Here is a 24074-nt window from a genome sequence, read left to right as displayed (position 1 = left end):
AAGAACATATGAAGTCAGGAGGGGGTCGAGAGGGGAGGAGATCTTGGATGAGTATGAGGCAGAGTGGAGTCTGAATATGACCAAAATCTATTTTACACATCTATGAGATTCTTAAAGAATTCATAAAAATATTATGATTAGAAAAGAAAATGCCAGAATGAAACCTAATGCTGCGCAGGGTAAGTTAAATAAATGTAAGAAACAAAGCAAAAGAAAATCCACCTTCATACACCCCAACTCATTTGGTGTAGGAACTGAAATTAGGGTTTAACTACATCATAATTAAATGTGAGGCAGCAGAGGTCAATGTTAAGAATATCAGTAAAAATCAGACATCGCCAATTAAACTTTCTGATCGGTTTCCATAAACTCTGAGATTGAAACAGTCAGAATGGAGCTTAGATTCTCCTGCTGGGCTCCATGCTCACTGGAGCCAAGAAAGTAACAGTTTCTGATGACACACGAGATATCCCCTTATAGTAGTAACAGTGAAAATAAGCTTACTTAATGACTTGTTTTGGCTCAGCAAATAAAAATGTAGAGTTTCATAATTAGGTTTATTAGTAGTTTTTCAAGTATTTAAGCATATAAATAAAATTAATTTAAAAACAAGTGATTAAGTTAAAAGAGACTGTGATGGTGAGTTCTGACCCATTTTGACTTCAAGGAAGAGGAAGAGATAGTCCCATAACCCTAGATAGCATTGAGGCCGAGGCAGGAGGCCCTGTCTAGTCTACAGAGTGAGTTCAAAGCTAGCCTGGGCAACTTAGTGAGACTCTGCTGCAAAGTAAAACAATATGTAGAAATGGGGCTGAACACATTGCTCAGTGGTAAGGCACTTGGATAGTATGACTAAAGCCTTGGGTTCAATCCTCAGAATTACTTCCCTCCCCTCCAAAAAGTAAACTTGGACCCGAGAAAGGGCAACTCAGATGGACATGTGTACATAGAGAGGTCATGTGAGGAGAACAGATACTTCAGAAGACACCAGACCTGCCAACACCTTGATTTGGGACTTCTAGCCAGCCTCTAGGACTGAGACAAAAAATTTCTGTGTTTACGCTCCCCCATGTGTGGTAGTTTGCTACGGTAGCCTTAGCAGATGAATGTAACTCCCTCCCATAAAACCTGAGATGCGGATATCATGGGGGTTGTTGTCAAGATCAAGTGAGATATTTAATCTAAGAAAAAGACTTAGACACAGGCCAAGATGGGTAAGCAGTAGTGGTTTGGTTGTGTAAAGGGCCAGTAAGGTGGACCTAAGTCACTCAACTGTGATCTCAGTTTGGCTCACTAAAACAAACTTGCCTGTAATTCTGGACTAAAGTCCCTTATTTTCTCTCAGTTTAGTTTGCCTTCTATTGGTCTTTGAGAGGCTTGTCAGACAGATGAGGTTGTCTGAATGTCCTTTGTCTCTTAAATGCAGACCCAAGAAGGTGAAATTCAGCTCTTCGTTTTACCCTGGTAACATTCTCAGCCATAGTCAGTCTATTGGAGTCTACTCCCGAGCCTCGGGACTCTGCTTAACATTCACATTGTTCTTTCACAAATAGACATTGGCAAATGCAAACCATTCCGACCGTCTCTGAAGACCTCAGACTCTGCAGTGTTCTGTGCAAAGGTCACTCTCCAAGCTTTTGCCTTGATTGGCTTTTTAAGCCATCCCCTCCCACCACCTGAAGCTGCTTTGAACCCACTGAGATGAAGTAAACACCCCAGGGTCCCCCAGAGGAAAGTGTAGAAGTGAGGAAGGGGTGCAGTGTCTGGAAGCAGAGGAAAGGAAATCCAGTGTGTCTCAGTGGTGAGTACCTAAGTCGCAGCCTCCCTGTTCTGTCCCCTGGAGTGACCCTGGCACTTCCCCCAGGGTTATTCAGTGTTGGACACAGCATCAGACCATCTTGAGCTGATTGCTCCAGCTGAGCGGGCATGTGGGCTCTTGAATTCAGTGAATGGAAGGATCTAAACAGTGTAAGGCCAAGCTCTGAAATGCTTGTGTAGGATGAGAAGGGGCAGCTGGATCCTCTTCAGCTCTGTTCCCTGAGTGTGTTGGCAAGACCCAGGATATGAGCCACAGCAGGTGGCATAACATGCCCATTTTGAATTTCGCCCAAATCCCGGAGAACATAATTCACACAAGGGCATTTGAGCGTAGGCTGAAGTTTTGCCTCCCTGCCACCCAGCTTTCTGCAAATCCTGTCCCTTGATCCTGACCACTCCCCTCAGAGGCAGGACAGCACAGAGTTTCTGTTTTGCTTCTAAAGAAACCAAGGCACAGGGACTTACAGGCGACTTAAGAGAGCAGGTGTGGATAAGCTGACCCTGCTATCAAGAGCTTCTATACCTCATCATGGCATTTTATGAGTATTGTTCATAAATATCTCAAATAATAGGGAATGTCATCTGGTCTCAGAAGAATGCAGACCAGAGACCCCGCAAAAGTCAAAGTCATGCCTGGGGTGTAAGTCATGCACATGGGCAGTGTCTGGGTGGCACATAGCTGTGGTCGTGGCTGCATTGCTAGCTTCTCACTCAGCCATGCCTCACAGCAGTCATTCTTTGGGAAATGGGAGTTGGATCATTGCCTGTTCTGAAACCCAAAATGTCACAAATGATGCTCTTCTTTATACAGTCCATTCTCATGGCTTCTGAGTTCTTACCAGAGTCCTAGATGACACTGAAACTGGAAATCACAGGCGCTTTCTCGTGAAACACAGACAAGACAATATGCAGTACTCATGTTCTTTCTGATTCTGAGCCTGAGTAAGTATGAAACATATTACTTGAGTTCTTTTAAGAACTTGGCAGTGAAATGGCTGAGCTGAGCGGGGAGACCCAAGCAGTACTTCGGTCTTGGCCCTTGCAATCTCTTGATCTTGGCTTCATGAATGAAGCAGCTCATTATCTGAATTCTTAAGAGTGTTCTATGATAGCAGGTAATAACAAGTAAAATGTGAGTTTCCTTAAAATAAGATACTATTTGATAATGGTGGCTTTCACTTTATCTGTGGATTTTCACTTTACCGTCTCAAGAATGCCACCATGAATCATTTCACTCATGAAGAAATGGATGTGTTCTAGAGTCAGCAGTGACACCCAGCACCATCCTGCTGTCTGGAAAAGTGAACTTGAGCCTAGATCCCTGATCTGCAAATGGCTATTGGAGAACCTATTGCATGGTGATCTCATTGAGGACTTTGTGGTGTTTGACTATGGGGGCAGGGTCTTCTAGACTCTCATGAGGACATCCTATTCCTTTCATTTTTTGTGCTCACTGGTCCTAGTCTGGAACACTGTCTAATTGCCAGTGGAGCAGTATTTCTATTATACCCTCCTGCTTTCTCTATAAAATGCATGAAGTATGTGCAGCTATTGATACTTGGTAGTGGAATATAGGGGTTACGATTATTATACTACTCCAGATGGTTACCAAAAATATGTTTCAAATGATCATGGAAAAGTTCAGGCTTTTATGTGACCATATTCTCTCCTGTAGTTGGGCTCCTCTAACTGAATTGTCTCTTAAAGAAGGCATCTCATGTTTGTGGTTGATTATAGCAGGCGTCAGAATCTTTAGTTCTGGCCTGGCTTTAGCCAATAATTTGCAGTGATCTTGGCAAATTTACTGATCTAGAGTTTCAGTTTCTTCATCTCTATTGTAAGGAATTTTTTGTTAATACATACATTAATATAGTTGCCAACTTACTACTATTATTTTGCTGAAAAGCATAATGTTAAAGAAACCACAATGACATATTGCTATACCTACAGAGCTGTGCCTCACTCAACCCACAACAGTGAAGCTTCTTCTTGCAGTAGATAGAAACGAATAGAGAAACCCACACTTGACCGTGTGCACAGCGTGAGAGATGTTGGAATACTCAGTCCTACATGGGATGTCTTCACCAAACCCTTTTCCCCAAGGCTCAGTGATCTAAATGGAAGAGGAGGTAGAAAGATTGTACGAGCCAGAGGTTGGTGGATGACTCCAAGGAAACCACAGCTTAAAGCAGGTCCCAAGCCCAGGAGTAGTTGGCTGATACAAAACAAACTCCACTGTGCGTATTTATGCCACATTTTGTTTAATTTTTTCTTGTTTGGGCATTTTTTTTTGTATTATGGGGCTTTTTGTTTTGATCTTCATTTTTTTTTTTTTTGGTTTGAAAGAGAGAGAGGAAGAACATAAAGGTGTTCAGGTAGGGAGGCAGGAAGGCTCTGGGAGGATTTGGGGAGGCAGAGAAAAATACCATCAAAATATATTGTATGAGAAAGCCGTTTAAATAATGCTTTCATTTTATTTTCTGTGTGTGGATTCTTTGCCTGCATGTGTGTCTGTTCACCATACACAGGCAGTGGTCACAAAAGCCAGAGGAGGATGTCAGATCCCTGGGACTGCAGTGACAGACAGTTGTGAGCTTGCTTCCATCTGGGTGCTGGGGCCTCTGGAAAAGCAGTTGGTGCTCTTAACCACTGAGCCATCAGTAATATTTTTATTTATTATTGGAGAATTTCATACACGTGTATAATGTATGTCAATCATATTTAACCCTTCCTAGATTCCCGTATCCTTCCATGTCCCCCCTCTCTACTTCATGTCTTCTTTTTAAAACAAAATAGTCCAGGGTCCAATTACTGTTGTCCACATTCCCATGGGTATGGGTGTTCAGCCATGCTCTGCGGCATGTTTAACAAGGGACCACACACCTAAAGAAAACTGACTCCTCTTCCCCAGCAGCCATCAATTGCCAATACCTCCTCAGCTAGAAGGAGGAGCTCATATGCCCCTCCCAATTTATGCTAAAATGTTGATTGGCTTGATCTTGTGTAGGTCTTGTGCAGAGAACCACAGTCATATGAATTCATGAGTATGATGGTCCTTTCATACACATAAAACACTATTTTGCCCCAGTCCTCCCTAAACCACTGGCTCTTACAATCCTGCTCCCTTTCAATTATAACATAAGGTTTCTTACTTTAGACCTTCTGGGTATAACACTCTTCTTCAGTCTAACTCCCTGAAAGCTACTGGGAATGCTAGAGTTCTACCTCAGGTCCAGCCTGTGCATAGAAAGACTGAGTCTTGGTGGTTCTCCAGAAGTATAGAAAAGCAGAAGGCTCATAGCTTGGGAAAAACATGAGAATAGGGGGTCCATTTACATTTTCTTGCCCACTAGGCTTGTGTCCATTGCTTCTACTTATTGTGTGACCACAATAGATGATCCATAGTCCGTAAGGTCAAGATATCTTTATTGAGATAAATACCAGCCAACCACAAGCCAGAGCTCGCTAGGGGCAGCAGAGCAGCGAGGCCAGAGAGAGAAGGCTTCCCATGTGCTCACCGTTCCTTAAGAACCTATCCTGCTAGAAGATTCAGTGTGGCTGGATTTATGCTGAGATCTTTGATCCATTTGCACTTAAGTTTTGTGCATGGTGACAGGTATGGATCTATCTAGAAGAGAAAGTGGGAATTACCCTTGAACAAATTGGCACAGGAGACTGCTTCCTGAACATTACGCCAGTAGCACAGACATTGAAGTCTGCAATTAATAAATGGGACCTCCTGAAACTGAAAAGCTTCTGCAAGGCAAAGGAAACAGTCAGTAGGACAAAACGACCACCCACAGAATGGGAAAAGATCTTCACCAATCCCACATCTTACAGAGGACTGATTTCCAAAATATATAAGGAGCTCAAGAAGCTAGCCACCAAAACAACAAACAATGAAATTAAAAAGTGGGGTGCAGAACTAAATAGAGAATTCTCAACAGAGGAATCTGAAATGGCTGAAAGACACTTAAGAAAGTGCTCAAAATCATTGGCCATCAGAGAAATGCAACTCAAAACAACTCTGAGATACCACCTCACACCTGTCAGAATGGCTAAAATCAAAAATGCCAATGACAATCTATGCTGGAGAGGATGTGGAGAAAAAGGAACACTCCTCCATTGCTGGTGGGAGTGAGAACTTGTAAGACCACTCTGGAAATCAGTATGGCGGCTGCTCAGAAAAATGGGAATCAGTCTACCTCAAGATCCAGCCATTCTTCTCTTGGGTATATACCCAAATAGTGCATGTTCATACAACAAGGACATATGTTCAACCATGTTCATAGCAGCATTGTTTGTAATAGCCAGAACCTGGAAGCAACCTAGATGCCCCTCAACTGAAGAATGGATAGAGAAAATGTGGTACATTTATACAATGGAGTACTACTCAGCAGAAAAAAGCAATGGAATCTTGAAATTCGCAGGCAAATGGATGGAACTAGAAGAAACCATCCTGAGTGAGGTAACCCAGTCACAAAAAGACAAACATGGTATGTACTCACTCATATATGAATTTTAGACATAGAGCAAAGGATTACCAGCCTATAATCCTCTTCACCAAAGAAACTAGGAAACATGAAGGACTCTAAGGGATAAATGGTCCCCAGGAATGGAAGTGGCATGAACTCCTGAACTAATTGGGAGCATGAGGGTAGGGGGGAGGGAGCTGCTACAATAAGAGCAAGAGAAGAGGAGTAGAGGAGAGGAAATGGAGGGGCAGAAATAGCGAGTTGGGGCAAGAATAGAGGAGAGAGAGCAGGATGAGAGACACCATATCAGAGGGAGCCACTATAGGTCCGAGAAGAGATCTGGAACCAGGGAGATCTCCAGAGACCTACAAGGATGACACGATCTGACAATCCAGGCAATGGTGGAGAGGATAACCTAAAAGCCCTTCCCCTAAAATGAGATTGATGACTTCTCTTTATGCCATCCTAGAGCCCTCATCCAGTGGCTGATGGAAGCAGAGACAGACATCCACAGATATACACTGAGCTGAAATCGGGAATTTAGTTGAAGAGAGGGAGGAATGAAGAGCGAAGGGGTCTGTACCAGGTTGGAGAAACCCACAGGAACAATTGGCCTGAACAAGGGAGAGCACATCCACCCCAGATGCTGTCCGGGAGGCCAGTACAAGACTGATCCAGACCCCTGAACATGGATGTCAATAAGGAGGCCTCTGCACTCCAGGGAGCCTCTGGTGGTGGATTAGTATTTTTCCCTGGTGCAAGAAGGGACTTTGAGAGCCCATGTGAAGGGTTACACTCTGGCCCTGGACACATGGGGAAGGGCCCAGGACCAGCACAGGAAGATTTGGTGGACTTTGCAGAGCCCCCGTTGAGGGCCCTACCCTGCCTGGGGAGTGGTGGGTGGATGGGGTGGGGGTAGGCTGGGGGTGGGGGAGGAGGGATGGGGGTGAGGGGAGGAGAGGGAGAAGGGACTTACATGTGAAACAAGCTTGTTCCCTAACTAGAACTAATAAATAAATTAAAAAAAAAAAAAAAAACCTATCCTGCGACATTCTGACCTCACCTTGACCATGCCTTAACAGTTGTGGTCAGGCACACCTGTAGCCAGCCTCTAACAGTGTGGCTTACTGTCTCCTACATCTACCTTCTGTTTCTTCAGTGCTACTTGAGAGAGGGAGAGAGGGTGCAGAACCTTTTGCAATCAGAGCAGAGCATGGTAAGTAGGAGGTGGCTACAGGCAGACCATGGGGCTCCCCTATAATTGTCTCATCTTATGGGTATTGCCATTAGTTAGTGAGCCTCAGAGAGGGTGGATCTTGTTAGGCAACTGTTCGTCTTCCACAAATGTTGGTAGTAGACTCACTAGGACCTGGAGTCTAGTCAGTGTGTTTTCAGAGCCTTAGCCCTAGGCATTGAAAAACTACCTTCTGACTGTGTGGCATTCTGAATGAGTGAGCATTACTGAAGAGTCAGTTAATAAAAACCAGAGAGGAGGAAACTATTTTCCCTCAGTGTAGTTCCCAAGTCTGGGCCATGGACTGGCAATAGGTCTCCTCTCAATGTCTCATTCCTTGTTTATCTTCTGTTGGTGCCAGCTTCCTCCTCTGAAGAAGGGTCATTGAGGGCAGTTCCTGTTTTCTTAGAAATGTATTCGTTCAACTTTTTTGTTAAGATAAAGTCATAATAAAATTCACCATCTTAACCACTTTTAAGTATATAAACTAATTAATATTGACTATAATCATTATGGTTTCTAGAGATGACGTTCAGGTCCTCATGCTTGTAAAGCTTTACTGACTAGGTAGCTTCTTGACCATTTCTGTTTAAGATAATTCCTGACACCTGAAAAAATACATGAATTTTCAGCAATTAAATTTTATGTAAGAAACAACTGTAGGGCTGGAGAGATAGCTCAGTGGTTAAGAGCACTAGCCGCTCTTCAGAAGGTTCTGAGTTCAATTCCCAGCATCCACATGGTGACTCACAACCATGTGTAATGAAATCTGGTGCCCTCTTCTGGCTTGCAGGCATACATGCGGCCAGAACACTGTATACATAATAAATAAATAAATCTTTAAAAAAAGAAACAAATAACTGTAGACCTGCTCTGAAAAAAAAAAACATTTTTTCTAAAAACATTACTAAGTAATTGGAGCTATTTGCTTATGCTTAATAAAATATTCAATATTTCTAGTAGAAAAAAGAAGTCAGTACAAAGGCCATGTATTGCCTGAAATTTTCTGTTTGGGACTTTTATGACATGAAATATTTACAGAGTATACTCATGTTTATTGAAATTCTGTTCGGAGCCAATAAAGTTTGGTTGCAGGACCACATGATGCCATTAGTTGCTGCTGTTCAATATGATAGAAGAATATTTTCCTCCCTTCACTGTCATTTTGTGTCCTCTGGATGGCAAGCCTTGCTAGGCTCTGCAGATACAACAATAAATAATAAAACAACATCTCAGAGTGAGATAAGTCACTGCAATTGGAGGTGGCCATGTCTTCAGAAAAGACCACCAGTTCACAAACCTTGTGATCAGATAGGCGAGGCATCAGGTGATCCAAAGTAGGACACAAGCCATGGAGTGGAGAGAAAAGGGGGCAGGACTTTGTGAATGAACTGATGGGTTTTGTTTCCAGGTTTGTTGTGGGTCCAGGTGGTCTTGTCTCCATTTGTCACTGGTGTCATAGTATTCCTCGGAGTTAATAAAATGGTCTCCTGCAAACTTATTTGATCTGGCCTACATGACATTTTTGCACATGGGTTATTTGCTAAATTGAAGTGCAGACTTTTTAGCTTCTCATGGGAGAACTACAAGCTCTTCTCAGTGGCAGGCAGGAGTTGAGTCATGTCTGCCTCCTCATTTCTGTTCTTGCCTGGTCGTTTTGGGCAGGGCTGGTAATGTACTGGCACCAGTGTGTAAGCTGTGAGGCTGGTGAACTGTTTCTGCTCTGGTTGGTAAATAGCTTTCAGAGCTCCTAGGGTGTCTCACATACCCCAGGCCATTCTTCAAAGGCACCCCTCTACCTATTTCTCCACAATCTGGGTGTAATAAGGATCCATCTGGACATACAGGGGCCCCAGGTCCCGGCTGCAGTGCGAAGTCCAACATCCAGTTTATGATTTCCTCACACCTCCCCCTGACCACCCTCACTTTTCTAGCCAGGGTGTACTCATTATGTAGTCCGGTCTGGTTTCAAATCTGTGACAAATTTCCTGACTGCTCTGGTGACAGCCACAAGCCACCATACCTTGATTAGTCTTGGCCCTGCTTCATAATGGTTGTTAAATATTTGGAATATCACCTTTACCTTTAGGGTATAGATCTGTGTGTGACCCCAGGGATTAGACCATTCCTGGCTCATGGAGCAGTGATGTAGAGGGGACCATGAGCAAGGGTTGGGTTCAACCTCAGCTTTGGGTTCAGGTTGATTTTTTTCACCCCAATATTTAGCTTATAAAAACTTTTATTTTCAAAGTCTTGCCTTTTCAATAGCATGGTTCTGAATATGGTCAATGTAGAGAGGATTATGTAAAAACTTATAGCCTAAGGGAGACAGGAAATTATTTTTTATTTTTACAGCTCCAACCCATTAAAATAATGAGATTCCCCCCCCTATGGAATGCCACAAGGGACATATTCAAATACTTTGTAGTCAGAGTTAGGTAGTAGCCATACAGCTAAAATAATAATGGTAGCAATTCATAATAATTCCATGAAATCTACTTGGCCTTTCAAATCCCAGCCCCTTTGCCTTTTTTTTCACAGACATCATCAGTGTGGTTCATCAGTGTGTGTGTGTGACCCAAGGGTCAACCTGAGAGGCACCTGCTGTTTCTCCTCCAAGAAATTCTGTGTGCAGGGTAAGTCTTGTTCTGCTCTCAGGAGAAGCTAGCGGGTGCTGGGTTGGCAGCTAGCCATAAACTGGGAGGCCTGAGCGGAGGCCAGGGAGACTGAGCATGTCTTCAGGGTGAGATATTTGATTACACAAGGGAGGGGGGCTGAGAGCCAGTCCTCCCATCTGAAGAAAAATTTCTAGGTGGCAGGAGCTAAGGATAGGGTGAAAGAAAGTGATACACTGAGGAGAGTGGGGTGAGGTGAGGAGAAGAGGCCGGGCCTGGCCAGACTCCACAGGCTGTGGGAAGCCAGCTCTGCTGCTCCTGTGTTTATCTAAAGTGGAACTAAATGTGACTAAGTCACAGTGGAGCTCAGTGGGGCCTCTTTCCATGGCTTCACCATGCTCCCCTCCCACTCAGCAGGATGAACCCATGTCTTACCCATGGGGCGGGGGGAGGGTTAACTTTTTGTCTTCCTCATCTGTGGAACTGAGGAGAAGTCACACTCTACTGGAAGATTCCTGGCTCCTTGAAGCAGAGGCAGTGTTCCTTCCTTATTTTTCCCCTACAGGTGAGGCTTTCCTCGTGAATAGCTCTTGTTATGAAGAATCCCAGCTGAGGCTTGTAGGGTTCCAGCAACAATGTGAAATACAACACATGATGGTGATGACCAAGGTGTCTTCCATACTTATGGGGCCAGTTTCTAAAGCCTTATTGGTACAACAGCACTGATATCATTGCCATGTTACACAGTCTGCACAGTTTTTAAGCATCCAAAATGTAGCAAGATGTTGGAGGGCCTGAAGAATCACAAAGAATAAATCCTATAGGGAGATAAGAGTGAAACAAACACATCCAGTACAATTCCACTCTTGAATTTGCTCATTGAAGAACTTGGAAATTGTCTGTTGTTCAATGTTAAATGGTAGTTCAATCACGAGTGACCCTCCTAATACCAGTCTCTCCCATTCTGAAAACATTAGAATATGCTACTTACACAAGCCCCTGGGTTTCCCATGCAGTCTGTTGCACTGACCATGTGTTAGGTCCCTGCTTCAAATCAAGCCCTGTGTCAAGGTGCTGCGGTGCTCGGAGAGACAGTGTCCTGGGGCTGGTGGAGAACCCGAGGACTCACTGGCTGTAAAGAAACATAAAGCTGTGAAAAAGTCTGGCTCCTGCTGGGAGAGATTCAGTTTCAATATCTGGCATCAGATTTGGGGGTGGAGAGAGCTAAGCCATCATTTTAGTTACTAAAATCAGAACATTTGGAAAGAAATTGATATTTATCCTGCCCAAATCAGTGAACCAGAGGAGCCATGGGCATGTGGGTGTCTTCCTGCATACCAGATGAACACATATTTATTTCCATGAACTCTTTGCTCTCTTTCTTTGAGAGATGGGGAGAGAAATCTGTAGGTCAGCTGTACTTTTAATCATACTAGTTTGTCTGGTCTTACAAAGGCGTGGTTCAATGAATTGAGCGGGTTGGGCGCCCACCACCCAGATAAAAGACTGATAACCTATTCAGCAAAAAGCCCCACTGCAAGTGCCTCATTGAGCTTGTTACCCGTTATCTTCCAAATATCAATTTGGGTTAAAAGGATTGCCTGGCCCCCTGACAAGTATTCCCTGGCCTCTGTACAGCATGTTATTGTACGGCACTTCCTCAGGAACTATAATTAGGTGATCATGTAAGGAGTTCACAGTGCACGTTTGAATAGCGACTCTATTTGGCTCATGATGTCACTCGCTCTCTCTGGTGCCTTCTCATTATATGGCTTTTGCCATGGTGTGCTGGCATTTAAAACATGTGAAGTCAGGCCATGGGTTTTCTGTGAGGTAATGACAGCCTTCGGATGAGTCACTTGGTATGTACCTGAAATAATGACGGCTTAAGTATCAGAAGGGTTGGGAACCTCACATTTTAACTACTTGGTCACTTAGCTTTCCAAAGGTTTGTTTGTCTGGAAATTGGAGGTTCTGGTACTAGTAGCCTCAGCTGGATTAGTGTGTATTCAGTTGCCATAACAGAATTTCTCAAACTTGGTAAGTTTTTAAGAAAAGAAATCCATTCCCTATAGTCATGGAAGCCTGGAAGTCCCATATTAAAATGTTGGCAACTGGCAAGGGCATTTCTACTATATCTTTCTATGACACAGAGCGAGCATGTGAGACAGGCCAGTGGCAGGGGGAGCCCACTCTGTGATCTTCAGCTCACTTTGGCAATAATTCATGCATCCATTTGTGAGTACAAAACTCACATGACCCCACAACTTCCAGCACCATTGCTCTGGGAATTAATGTTCTAACTTGTAACTTTGGGGGACACAGCTAGATATCACAGTTAAGACTCGGTGTATTGATTTCCTCCTCTCATGTCCATTCATTATCACATTGACATTGCCTTTCTTGAGCATCACTAAGCTCTTCCCACAGTCACCACTTTAGGCTGAGCCTTAGATGACTACTAGTGACCTAGTCCTTGAACCAGTCTCACAAAAGCCACTCTACATTTCTGAAAAACCAGACAATTCCATGGAGACATTCAGGGATAACCGAAACATTCTATTGATGTCTCTGCACCTTTACATGTCAGATTCTTGTGATCCGGAAATATAGCTTGATTTGCACTAGGTTCTATCTCAGCCTTGTTAAGCCACTTCTCTCCTCACTGCCTACTCTCCAGCCATATAGTCATCTCTTTGGCAACTCAAGAGCACCCAGAGCATCAAAGAGCATCAAGAGCATCAAAGAGCATCAAAGAGCATCAAGAACATTAGAGAACACCAAAGAACATAAAAGAGCATCAAAGAGTATCAAGAGCATCAAGAACATCAGAGAACATCAAAACATCAAAGAGCAGCAAGAACATCAAAGAGTATCAAGAGCATCAAAAGCATCAAAGAGTAGAGTATCAAAAGCACCAAAGAGTATCAAGAGCATCAAAGAACATCAAAGAGCATCAAAAGCACCAAAGAGTATCAAGAGCATCAAAGAGCATCAAAGAGTATCAAGAGCATCAAAGAATATCAAAAACATCAAAGAGTACCAAGAACATCAGAGAACATCAAAACATCAAAGAGCAGCAAGAACATCAAAGAGTATCAAGAGCATCAAGAATCCTCCTCCAGCCAAACCCTGTTAATTGGATCATACCTTCATAACTTCCTTGGGAAACCCTCATTTCCTAGTCACTCCTCAAGCAATACTTCTTCCCAAGTGCATTACAGCTGCGCTGAGGCAATTACCCAGGTGGAAAATTCTTCAAAACTTGTCTCCTCTCTAGCATTGTTTCCTTTTTTCCTCCCCTGAAACAAGGTTTGACTTTAAACTTGCAGTAACTTCCTGCCTCGGCTTCCTGAGTGTTGGGATTACAGGGCTGGTCAACCATCCCTGGCTTGGGACTCTTTTTGATTTTTAGAAGCATTGCTATGGTGGTGACTCTGTTTCCTAGGGACTTGATAGTCTTATGCTCATCTTTCTCATCATGTCTAGTGGGCCTTTAAAATGTACCTCATCCAGCAGAGAATGCAAGAAAAAGCAATATGACCTGCTGTGCCCACAGGAGGCAGTCATTCCATCCATTCCTTCATCTCAGGCTGATCCCAGGTCATAAGATTTTCACAAGCATTAGTGCTTCTGCTTGTTGACTCATCTCTCTGTTCCTGAGAGACTGTGGGCTTCATCCACAGCTAATGGCATATACTCACATAGTATTCAAGACTTAATTCAGGGTCCTCTTCTATTATTTTTTTAAACTCTTTGCTCTTTAGGGGCCTAGCTCCCAAATAATCACATGGAGACTTACTCTTACTTATGAATGCTCAGCCTTAGCTTGACTTGTTTTAGCCAGCTTGTCTTAAATTATCCTGTCTACCTTGTGCCTCCAGACTTTTATCTTTTTCTATTCTATATATCTTTCTTTATTTCTTACTCCATAGCTGGCTGTGTGGCTGGGTGACTGGCCCCTGGTATCCTTCTCTCCTTCTCCTTTTTTCACTCCTCTTCTCTTTTCGCCTTCTATTTATTTGCTCTGCCTGGCAGCCCTACTATCCTTCTCTTGCCCAGCTATTGGCTGTTAATCTCTTTAATAGACCTATTAGGTATTTTAGGCAGGCAAAGTAACACAGCTTCACAGAGTTAAACAAATGAAACATGAAAGAATGCAACACATCTTTACATGATTAAACAAATATTCTACAGCATAAACAATTGTAACACATCTTAAACTAAATTCCACAACACACCCCTAAACAGAGATGTCCTACACATCTTCTGCCTTTACCTCTACTCTTCTACCTGCACACAGACTTCATTTCCTGCCAGGATGATTCTGGACAAGTTACTGTGATGTGAGGTTTTCTTCTTTGAAGTGAGGACAATGATGACATCAATTTCATAATGTTGATTTGAAACATAGTGCTTGGCCTATTGTAAATATCACCTGATGTAATCATAACATTGATGGAAATATTGGAGAGTTGAGTGCTAAAATTGCTGTGGGAAAAGTCAAGAGCTCCCATACAACCACCCAGCAATTCTATTCCAAGGAATAGACTCAAGAGAAAAGAAAGCATATGTCCAAACAGAAGCTTGCATGGAAATGTTTTCAACAGGATCATTCATTATAATGAAGAGTAGACACAGCCCAACTGTCCATCAATGGATTTACAGTTAAGCAAAGGAATGTCACTCAGCCCCACCCCCCCCAAGTCCTGATGCATACTGCAACATGGATGAACCTCCAAAATATGCCCTGTGAAAGAAGCACTCTTTATCTATTGAAATATCCAGGATAGGCAAATCAATAGGATAAGAAAACAGATTCATGGTTAAGCAGGGGTGGACAGAAGAGCTAAAGAGGGACTGGGGAATAATTCCTTAATGGATAAGACTGTTTGTTGAGGTAATAAAAATATTTTGAAACTATAGAGTAATGTTAATTATACAACTAAATAATACCGTATTACATACTTTAATGGTTATTTTTATATTGTGGTATGTTTTACATCAACTAAAAAGAAAAAAATGATGAGAGGAAAAATTTAGGGAGGTGACAAGAGCCCAGGTTTCACCTACTTACAACTTGGTTGGATTCTGCTATTGTCCTGTTTTTCCAAGAGTGTGATATTGAATTGACTCAAAAGATAATGATTCATTTATTTAGCCTAAAATATGTATAATATGTATGTGGTGAGCCTGTGGTGGGCACTGGAAGCACAGAGTTTCTGCTATTAAAGAGTCATCTAGGTCCTGCTCCCAAACAAAGAATTACTGAAGCCAGGACCATAGGGTTTGGTCTCCTATGGGCTCCTGTATGTTTGCACTCAGCCTCAGTTTTATGCTGTATTGTGAACAATCAGTCTTTGTACTTTCCCAGGATACTGAGTGATCTTGAGGGTAGAGGTCATGTCTTAGTTACCACATGCTACAGGAAGCAGGATTTCACTGGCTTTAGTCCTTCGAGGGATATCTTCTGATATGACACAGGGATAGCACTGGCCTTCCAGATACTGACAGGAAATGCAAACACTTCTCAATGGATGGCTAGAAGTGGGAGAAATGGGGAGCAGAACTCAGCTATCCCTTAGAGAAAGGGTGGCTAGCTCTAGAAGAGATGAAAGCATCAACTCTCCCTCCAAGTTCTTGCTTCTTTGCATAAATTTTGTTATTGTGAGGCTTGGTAATGGGGATGTTCAGGTCATTAGTGACAAAGAGCTGATGTGTGATGACACATTTCTGTAAGAAATTTAAGAACTCAGCTTGTCAGATCTTACAGTACAAACAGGCCAGGCCAGAGGCATTAATGCGGTGCTACCACGGTCAGGACGCCTCCCGGTGGCTGGACCTCTCTGCTGCTCCTGGGAGGATTCTGGATGTCAGACTATTGGGTTTCTGAGAGCTGAGTTTGGTGGTCCAGAGATCTGCCTTGCTGCTGCTATCAGTTGAGGACACAGCGAAGAGACACCATTCTGTTCTGTGGGCTATCAAGCAGGCCCTCACTGACAGGGCCTTGGTCTTAGACTTCCAAGTTTGTATAACTGTAGGGCATAAATTCTGTTGTTTATAAGCTACCGTAGTTTATGGTAATATTGACAGGAGAGTGCAAGGATTAAAATGTAATTTTTCATTATTGCAGAATTCAATCCAAGACATCATACTGATTTAGCTGCCACGTCCCCTTCCAACTTGGGAACAATTCTCCAGGACTGGCTAGCTATTTTGCAGACTGCTTTCCAATTTGAGTTTTTCGGATGCATTTTCCAAGTCAAGTGAGGTTTTTCATTGTTTGGAAAAACAATCCGGAAATGGTGTATCCATCTCAGGATAGTACTATATTAGGAAGAATGACGTCAACAGATCGCACTACTGTCAGCCTTAGTCATGATCCTCTGAATAAAATGATGCCAGCTGGGATGTTTTCCTCTATGTAATTAATGAAATCTTCTGGGAGATAGAGATTTTAGATTATCCCGATAAGCCATTCTGTTACAACATTTGATCACTAATTTTAACAACCAATGATAGACTTGCCTGTCAAAGTTATTACTGTAGCACACACCATGAGTATGTTCACAAATACATATGAGATGGGTAAACAGAGTTTTCTATTAATTGAAACTACTTTGAATTGTCTTTATCACTGGATCCATTAGGACAGGATTTTAATATGACAAATGGGCATAACCAAATAAGTAAATTCCTTTTCACTCATTTATCTCTTCCATCCATTCATCATTCATGAATTTCTCTTCCTCATCCTCTTCCTCCTCTTCCCTCTTCCTACCCCTTTCTCTGTCTCTTTCTCCTTATAAAAGAAACTAATTAAGGTGCCAATATTCATGTTTATCTCCGATGTGCCCTACCCAAATGCCCTACTCCCTGACGATCGGATTGAATTGTTATGTAAACTCAATCTTACAGCCAAATCAGTCAGCCAAGATGAGAACATTCATTTCTTTGAGCAGATGGTTGTCAAAACTGGTATGAATAAAGAAGAGTTAATTTGTTTTATTGGAATATGTGATCACCCAAACCCGACTCTGTTATGGACATCTGTCATTCTTTCATTCTTGGTATTTCTCAACCTTCTTCAGGTCATAGCAGCCAAATTTCCTCCACAGAGTCTCACCTCCTTTGTTTTGTGTGTATGTGTGTGTGTGTGTGTGTAGGTGTGTGTGTGTGTATACATGTGTGTACAATGTTACATGTCTTCCTCTTTCATGCCACATGACTTTTTGAGACTGGTCTTTTACTGAACTTGGAACTTCATTGAGTTGTGAAAACAAGCTGGCACTAAGCTCCAAGGATACTCCTGTCACTGCATCCCCACCAATAGGGTTGCAGGTACATACTATAACACCTGGCTTTTTACATGGATGCTGAGGATTCAAACTTGGGTGTATATGTTTGAGCAATAAGTACTTTACCAGTGGTGTGATCTAGTTCATATTAATTACTTTTCTGTCGCTATAATAAAATACCATAACAAAAAGTAACTTAGAGGAAAAAGGTTTATTTTGGCTTACAGTTTAGGGGGATAGAAGTCATCATGGCAGGAAGACATGACAACAGGTGGACATGGCAGCAGGAGCAGGAAGCTGGATGATCACACTTCATCCATATGTAATGTGCTGGTTAGTTTTTTTTTTTTTTTTTTTTTTTTTTCTACTTGACACTAGAATCATCTGGGAAGGAAGGATTTCAGTTGAGAAAATGCCTCCAGCAGACTGGCCTATAGGCAAGTCTGTTAGGGTGTTGTCTTGATTAATGATTGATATAGAATAGCCTCTGCTTCAGTTCCTGCCTTCAAGTACTTGCCTTTAGTTCCTATCTTGACTTCTCTCAATGATGGACTGTGATACAGAAGAGCAAGCCAAATAAACTCTTTCCTCCTCAAGATGCTTTTGCTCATGAAATTTATCACAGCAATAGAAAGCAGACCAGGAAAAACAGGAAGAAGGAGGAGGAGGGAGGGAGGGAGGAAGGGAGGGAGAGAGGGAGAGAGAGAGAGAGAGAGAGAGAGAGAGAGAGAGAGAGAGAGAGAGCAGGAAATTTTCTTCAGTGATATAATTCCTCCAGCAAGTCTCCACCTTCTAAAAGTTTTGTAACTTTTCCCCAAAAGACCACCAACTTGGGACCAAAGTGTTTAAATGTATGAGCCTATGGGAGACATTTCTCATCCAGACCATCACATGTTCTTAGTTCATGTGATTTAGGTAGAGTAAGCTCCACTTGCACACACAAGAATCAGCCACATGCTCTCAACCAGAATAGAAAAATCTATCCCTTACATCATAGCAATTGGTCGAGAAATTAATGCTTGGTTTTAGTTGGTCAATCATCGTCTCACCAGGATTCCTGCAGGAATTATTAAGTGGGAAATTCATTCTTTCTACTGAAGAAGTACAGAGTCTGACTTAAGCCTGTAAGCTTCTACCAACACATGTTTGCTCCCATGTGGGGAAAGACAGCTTGAGAATGAAGCTAACAGAGAAAAATACTGAGCTGGGAGAGCACAAGAGGGGCTATGCCCCACGGCATCATGTGATCACTTTTTCTGAAGCTGGATATCCCCCTGGGATTCTTCAGTTGTCTGAGCTCATCCACTCTCTTTCATTGTTTAAACATGTTGGGCTGTGTGTATGTCACTTTAACATAAGTCCTGACAAATATGGGTGAATTTTGAGCATGTGACACACATGAGGTATGTACTCAGGACCCTACAGACCTGACCCCTCCTCTAAAGGGGCCCTGGACTTATCAGAGAACACAAGACCAGTGTGCATCTTATCTATATGTGCCAAAAAACAACTGTAAGAATGTTATGGAATAATCTTCTTGTACACTGTGAAGATGCCTTTGCCAAGGCACCTTCTGATTCATTTAATAAAAATCTAAATGGCCATTAACTAGGCAGGAAGTAGAGGTGGGAGAGACAAATTGAGAAGACACTGTGAAGAGGAGGGAAGGAACTCAGGAGTCGCCAGCAAGATGTGGAAAAAACTAAGATGAACTTGCTGCGCTGGAAGAAGGTACTGCCATGTGGCAGAGGGTAGATAAAAAAAATATGGGTTAATTTAAGTTGTAAGAGCTAGTTAGTAACAAGCCTAAACTGTTGGCCAAGCATTTATAATTAACATTAAGTCTCTGTGCTGTTATTTGGGGGCTAGCCAGTGGTCCTGATGAAAAACTACACTTACATAAGGAGTCCAGTCATCAGATGGACTGGCACACACAAAGAGCTCTGAGGATGGGATCCCAGTAAAGAGTCCTAACTACCAGCTGAAGAGGTTGGAGTATGGAAATAGAGGGTCAGTTCTTCCTAGAAGAAAACATGACTTGGACAACGATGCCACAGTGACAAAGGGCCAAGAGCTAAGCATGTGTTTGTTCTGAAGTTCCATGGAGCATTCACAGTAAATAAAGGCAGAGCTCAGGTTCAAGGGGAAGAGTTGGGGGCGAAAACAACAACAGCCTCCAGCTGAAGAAAATATTCCTTTGAATATCTTGTGGGGGCTCTGATTGATGGTTTGGATAGTCTGATTGGCAGGAGAATCTGACCACTTGAGGCAATCAGTTGTCCAGCAGAACCATAGTGCTGGGCTTGGAAAAACCAAATAGAAAAATAGGTCTAGTCATGTTTGGTATCTAGCTACTGAGAATGCTCTGCAGACAGGCTTTGGCCATATTTGCTCAAGGCTCTTTCCTGTGGCAATGTTTGAAAGCCATACTTTTTATTTCATGCTAAACATTGTCAGAGGGAGCAGTGGTAGATTCATCCCAGAACCCTAGCCAACCCGCCTGGCATGCACGATTTTAATGGCATTCCAGAGCTCTGGCCTGGCAGGCTCCCTCAGATCCTTACCCCTGCACTGGCCCCTGCTCTACCTGAAGTTAGAATGCTAGAAAGAAAACATTGATCTTCTTACCTTCCCAACATGACAGGTCTGAGAAGCTAGCCCACAGCACATTAAAGCATTGATGCACTGGTGTCAGATCCACGCGGTTTAGATCACACCTTGACCCCTCTCACCCTGGCTCTCCTCACACCCGCCCTTGAGCAAGCCTGTCAGCAGCGGCATTGCTAGGCTCTAGGCCAAGCCATTATCACCACTGGCATGGATTCTCTCAGTGGCCTTTCAGCTAGCCTCCTTGCTTCTACTTTCGTCATCTCTACAATCTAACCTCAACAAAGCAGCTGCAACAATTCTCTAGTTATGTCTTACTTTCTCAAAGTCATCTTCCTACCAAACTTAAAATCAAATCCTCAGTCCCTACTGTGGCCCAGAAGACTCTACAGTCTACAGAATGTTGGCCTTGGCTACATTTTCAATGAGATTTTTCACTACTTCTCCGCCCTGTTGAGTCCCTGGACTAGCTATCTTTTCTATCTCTGCTTGAGAGATTTGCTTCTCTTTGTGGTCCTGTGGTGCCTCATTATCATATATGTGTGCACCTGCCAGCCTAAGCCAAGGTACACTGAAGTAACAAACAACCTCCAAATATCAGTGGCTTACAACAACCAGGGTTTCTTTCTCACTTACATCACCATGTTGGTTATGGATTGGCTTCCTCATAGTCACTGAAAATGGATAATAGTGCCCCCTCTTGAATGTTGCTAGCTCAGAGGGAAAAATGCCCTGGAGGGTCTCATAATGGCAATGAAATGCTTGACTTGGAAGAAGTGCATTCCACTTCTGCCCATACTTTTTTGCTCAACTATGGTTGGCTTCTGGGAAGAATCCCCACCCCCCCACACACACCCAGAAGTAACCTGCTGTCTGATGTCTGCAGTTCTTCTTCGAGAGAGGCATTCTTTTGATTCTAGAATAGTATTTCCTATATTGCAAACATCAGACCCCTTCTATTAGAAGCCAGAGACTCTCCTTGGTCAAATAGGATTGTGAAATGCTGGGGTTGAATGAGATTAAATGGATCTTTCTTCCAAAGGCCTCCTTAGAACCGTATTTAATACTCTAGTGGAGATGTTTCTCCTTGAGAGGGGACTGGCATGACAGCATTTCCCTACTGTGAGTATCAAAGAAGCCCAACCTCTGTGGAAATCTCCTACAGCTCAAGGGTCCGTCCAGCTTAGACAATGCTCATCTGGAAGGCCTGGCAGTCTCTTAACTGAAGAGACCATGTGGGTGAATGAAAATCATACAGATGAGGCCTTGGGAGGGTAAGTAAGGGAAAAGGCTGGTGTCTTAGTCACTGTTCTATTGCTGTGAAGAAACACCATGACCAGAGCAACTCTTACAAAAGAAATCATTTAACTGGGGGCTTGCTTACAGATTAAGAGATTTAGTCCGTTTTAGTATGGCAGGAAGCATGGTGACACGAACGGCACTGGGACAGTTGTTCAGAGCTACATCCTCATCTGCAGGCAGAGAGAGACACTGGGCCTGGTGTGGGTGTTTGCATCCTCAAAGCCCATCCCCCAGTAACACGTTTCCTCTAACCAGGCCATACGGTGGTAAGCTTTCTTGTCGGACTTTCTTGGACCACCAGCCCACAAATTATGACATGAAGTTTACTATTAATTATGAAATCTTGGCATTTAGCTTAGACTTTTTCCCAACCAGCTCTTACAACCTGCTTCTATTAATCTACATTCTGCATTCTGCCATGTGTTTTTCCTCTCCTTCATTCTGTAAGGATGTTGCTTACATCCCTCCCTGCCCCATAACATCCACAGTTTGATACTTATGCCCGTACCCAGCCAACACTATTTATAGAATTCATGGTTGTCCTCTGCAGTTGTTCTGGAACATCTCTATAAATCTTTTGATACTCACCTAGGCTGTCACCTCTAAGAAGCCATTCCTGATTCCCTTCACTATCCCATATGACCAGATGACTCCCACCCTTCCCTCATACTCCCATGATCCTTTGTGTGTTCCCAGTGTTTTCATGCTGCTTCTTCATCCAATCTGGCAGCTCCTGGATGGCTATGTCTTCATATCCCTTTATCTTCCCTTTGCAGGTATAGACACTCAACAATGACTTGAGTAACAGAGTCAGGAATAGAGCAGGGACTGACTGGGTTAAAATTTCTTACACATATTGCTTTAAGGAATCTCTCAAGTTCAGAGAACTTATTCTGCACATCCAAAAAATCTAATGTTATATGATTCCATGGTGATCTGATATCCTGTGAGCGTACCACCTCTCTCAGCTTTCCTCACTGCCCACATTCCTGTCCATTTTCCCTCTCACCTGCCCCTTTGCTTCTGTTCCCTTAGTGGCTGGTGTGTTCTAGAACATTTGTTCTGGCTTTCCAAAACAAAAACAAAAACAAAAAAAAAAACAAACTTATTAATGAACCCTGGTATTAATAACCTGTCCTTATATAAAAGCAAATATCTTGAGATGACAATCCCACCCTGAGGATGGGAGGAATCCTTGTCAAGGTTGAGGTTGGTTTTACAATTAGCAAGAAGTAGGAACTTGAAGGGAAGGCAGCTGGGGATGGGAGTGTATGTTGCCAGTGGCCCATTCAGGACTTCCGTGGCTCCAGGCACTTCCACCTTTGTGAGCATCTCCATAAAACAAAACAAAACAAAAACCAGAAATTTTCCTGTCTTGTCATAGATACTGATTAAATACAGGTTGCTTTATGATCATATATATTTTTATTGTGTCAAAAATAAAATAATTTAAAATATGTCCTTAAATGAAATATTTCCTGGATTTCTGAAAAGACTTGTGTTCCCTTAGCATTGTTTTAGCTATACCTAACAGCAGTCTGTCCTGAGCCCACCTTCCTACACACTGTGACTTAAATGTATACTACTCTTCTGTCCTTATGGGTCACACCATTTCTTCTGCCTGAAATGTCTGTCACCCAACCTGGCCCAGCCTCTTCCTCACTCTTTGCCCTGTCCTATCCACACACCCTAGGTCAAGTTACAATGTCACTTTGTCTTACCAGATTCAGCAAGTTAATCTACAGGACACCTAATTAAATTTGAATTTCGGGTAAATATCCCATGATTTTAGTATGAGTATGTTTTACATATCAGACACCCCAGATATTGGAGGAGACATGCTTATACTAAGAAATTACGTGCTTATCTGAATTTAACTTTAGCAGGACAGCCTGTATTTTATCTGATGGTCCTATTCTGTGGTATTCATTCTGCCCTTCGTCTTATCTGTTGCTCCTGTCAAGGCACTTTCTACAAACTTTTGTCACCATGTACTTCCCCTGGTGAGTGTCGCTGGCTGCCCCCACACCCCCAGTCTCCAGTCCCATACCCATTACAACCACCTGCTGTGGCCTGGGGATGTGGCAGGGCATGAGTAGTCATGTGTGACTAAATGCGTGTTTTCCCTTCTTTCCCCAACTCTGTTTATTTTCAGGGATGACTTGGCAGCATTTGGTTTTAATTTCATTCAGGATGTCGTGTGGCTAGGGCTGAAGATGAGTTAACTATTGCGTGGGATTACAGTAGCAATCCTGCTAACGTGTCTCAACAAGACACTCAGGATTCAATATGTCATCGCCCAGTGAAAAAAAAGCCAAAGGCCCCTAGCTGAGACCTGAGTCCCTCACTGCCTTTTGCAAGGGTGGACCATGTGGTGATGGTAGCAATGTCTCAGGTTTCCTCTTCTCCAGAATTCTGTTTCCAGAGTGAATTGGTTGCAGCTCAAACAGAAATCTGTGTAGGAGATGCTCTTCTTGTTTTAGAAGTGATGAGATTAAGGGCACATGCCACCCTGACCTACAAGAGTGGACCCATTGTTTTAAAAGTGATTTTAAACCTGCTTCACTTGGCACACACCCTAGATTGCTTGCTTAATATAGGAAAAAACCCTCCTCGGATATCATGAGTGCAAGCCATGTGAACTTGAAGAGCTGGTGCTCTTGAGAGCAGCTTCTGTCTGAGGACGCACATCTGTGAGACGCTCAGCTGCTAGACTGAGGCAGCA

The 24074-nt window shown here is 43.0% G+C and overlaps 1 long non-coding RNA gene across 3 annotated transcripts; it reads left to right on the top strand.

The window, feature by feature from the left end:
* Positions 1–2327: 2327 nt before the first annotated feature.
* On the top strand, positions 2328–13990 carry LOC103164015. 3 transcript variants are annotated; one of them, XR_004768558.1, is made up of 4 exons: positions 2328–2458; positions 2630–2760; positions 10069–10163; positions 12823–13990. It is a non-coding gene; the product is annotated as an uncharacterized LOC103164015 (long non-coding RNA). The 3 variants fall into 3 exon arrangements; XR_003482449.2 differs by lacking the exon at positions 2328–2458 and having other exon boundaries at positions 2472–2760; positions 10708–13990; XR_004768557.1 differs by lacking the exon at positions 2328–2458 and having other exon boundaries at positions 2475–2760.
* Positions 13991–24074: the final 10084 nt, after the last annotated feature.

The sequence above is a fragment of the Cricetulus griseus genome, chromosome 2 (assembly GCF_003668045.3).
Source record: "Cricetulus griseus strain 17A/GY chromosome 2, alternate assembly CriGri-PICRH-1.0, whole genome shotgun sequence".
Classification (NCBI taxonomy): domain Eukaryota; kingdom Metazoa; phylum Chordata; class Mammalia; order Rodentia; family Cricetidae; genus Cricetulus; species Cricetulus griseus.
Note: the sequence above shows the minus strand (reverse complement) of the source record. Positions and strands in the feature narration are given on the sequence as shown.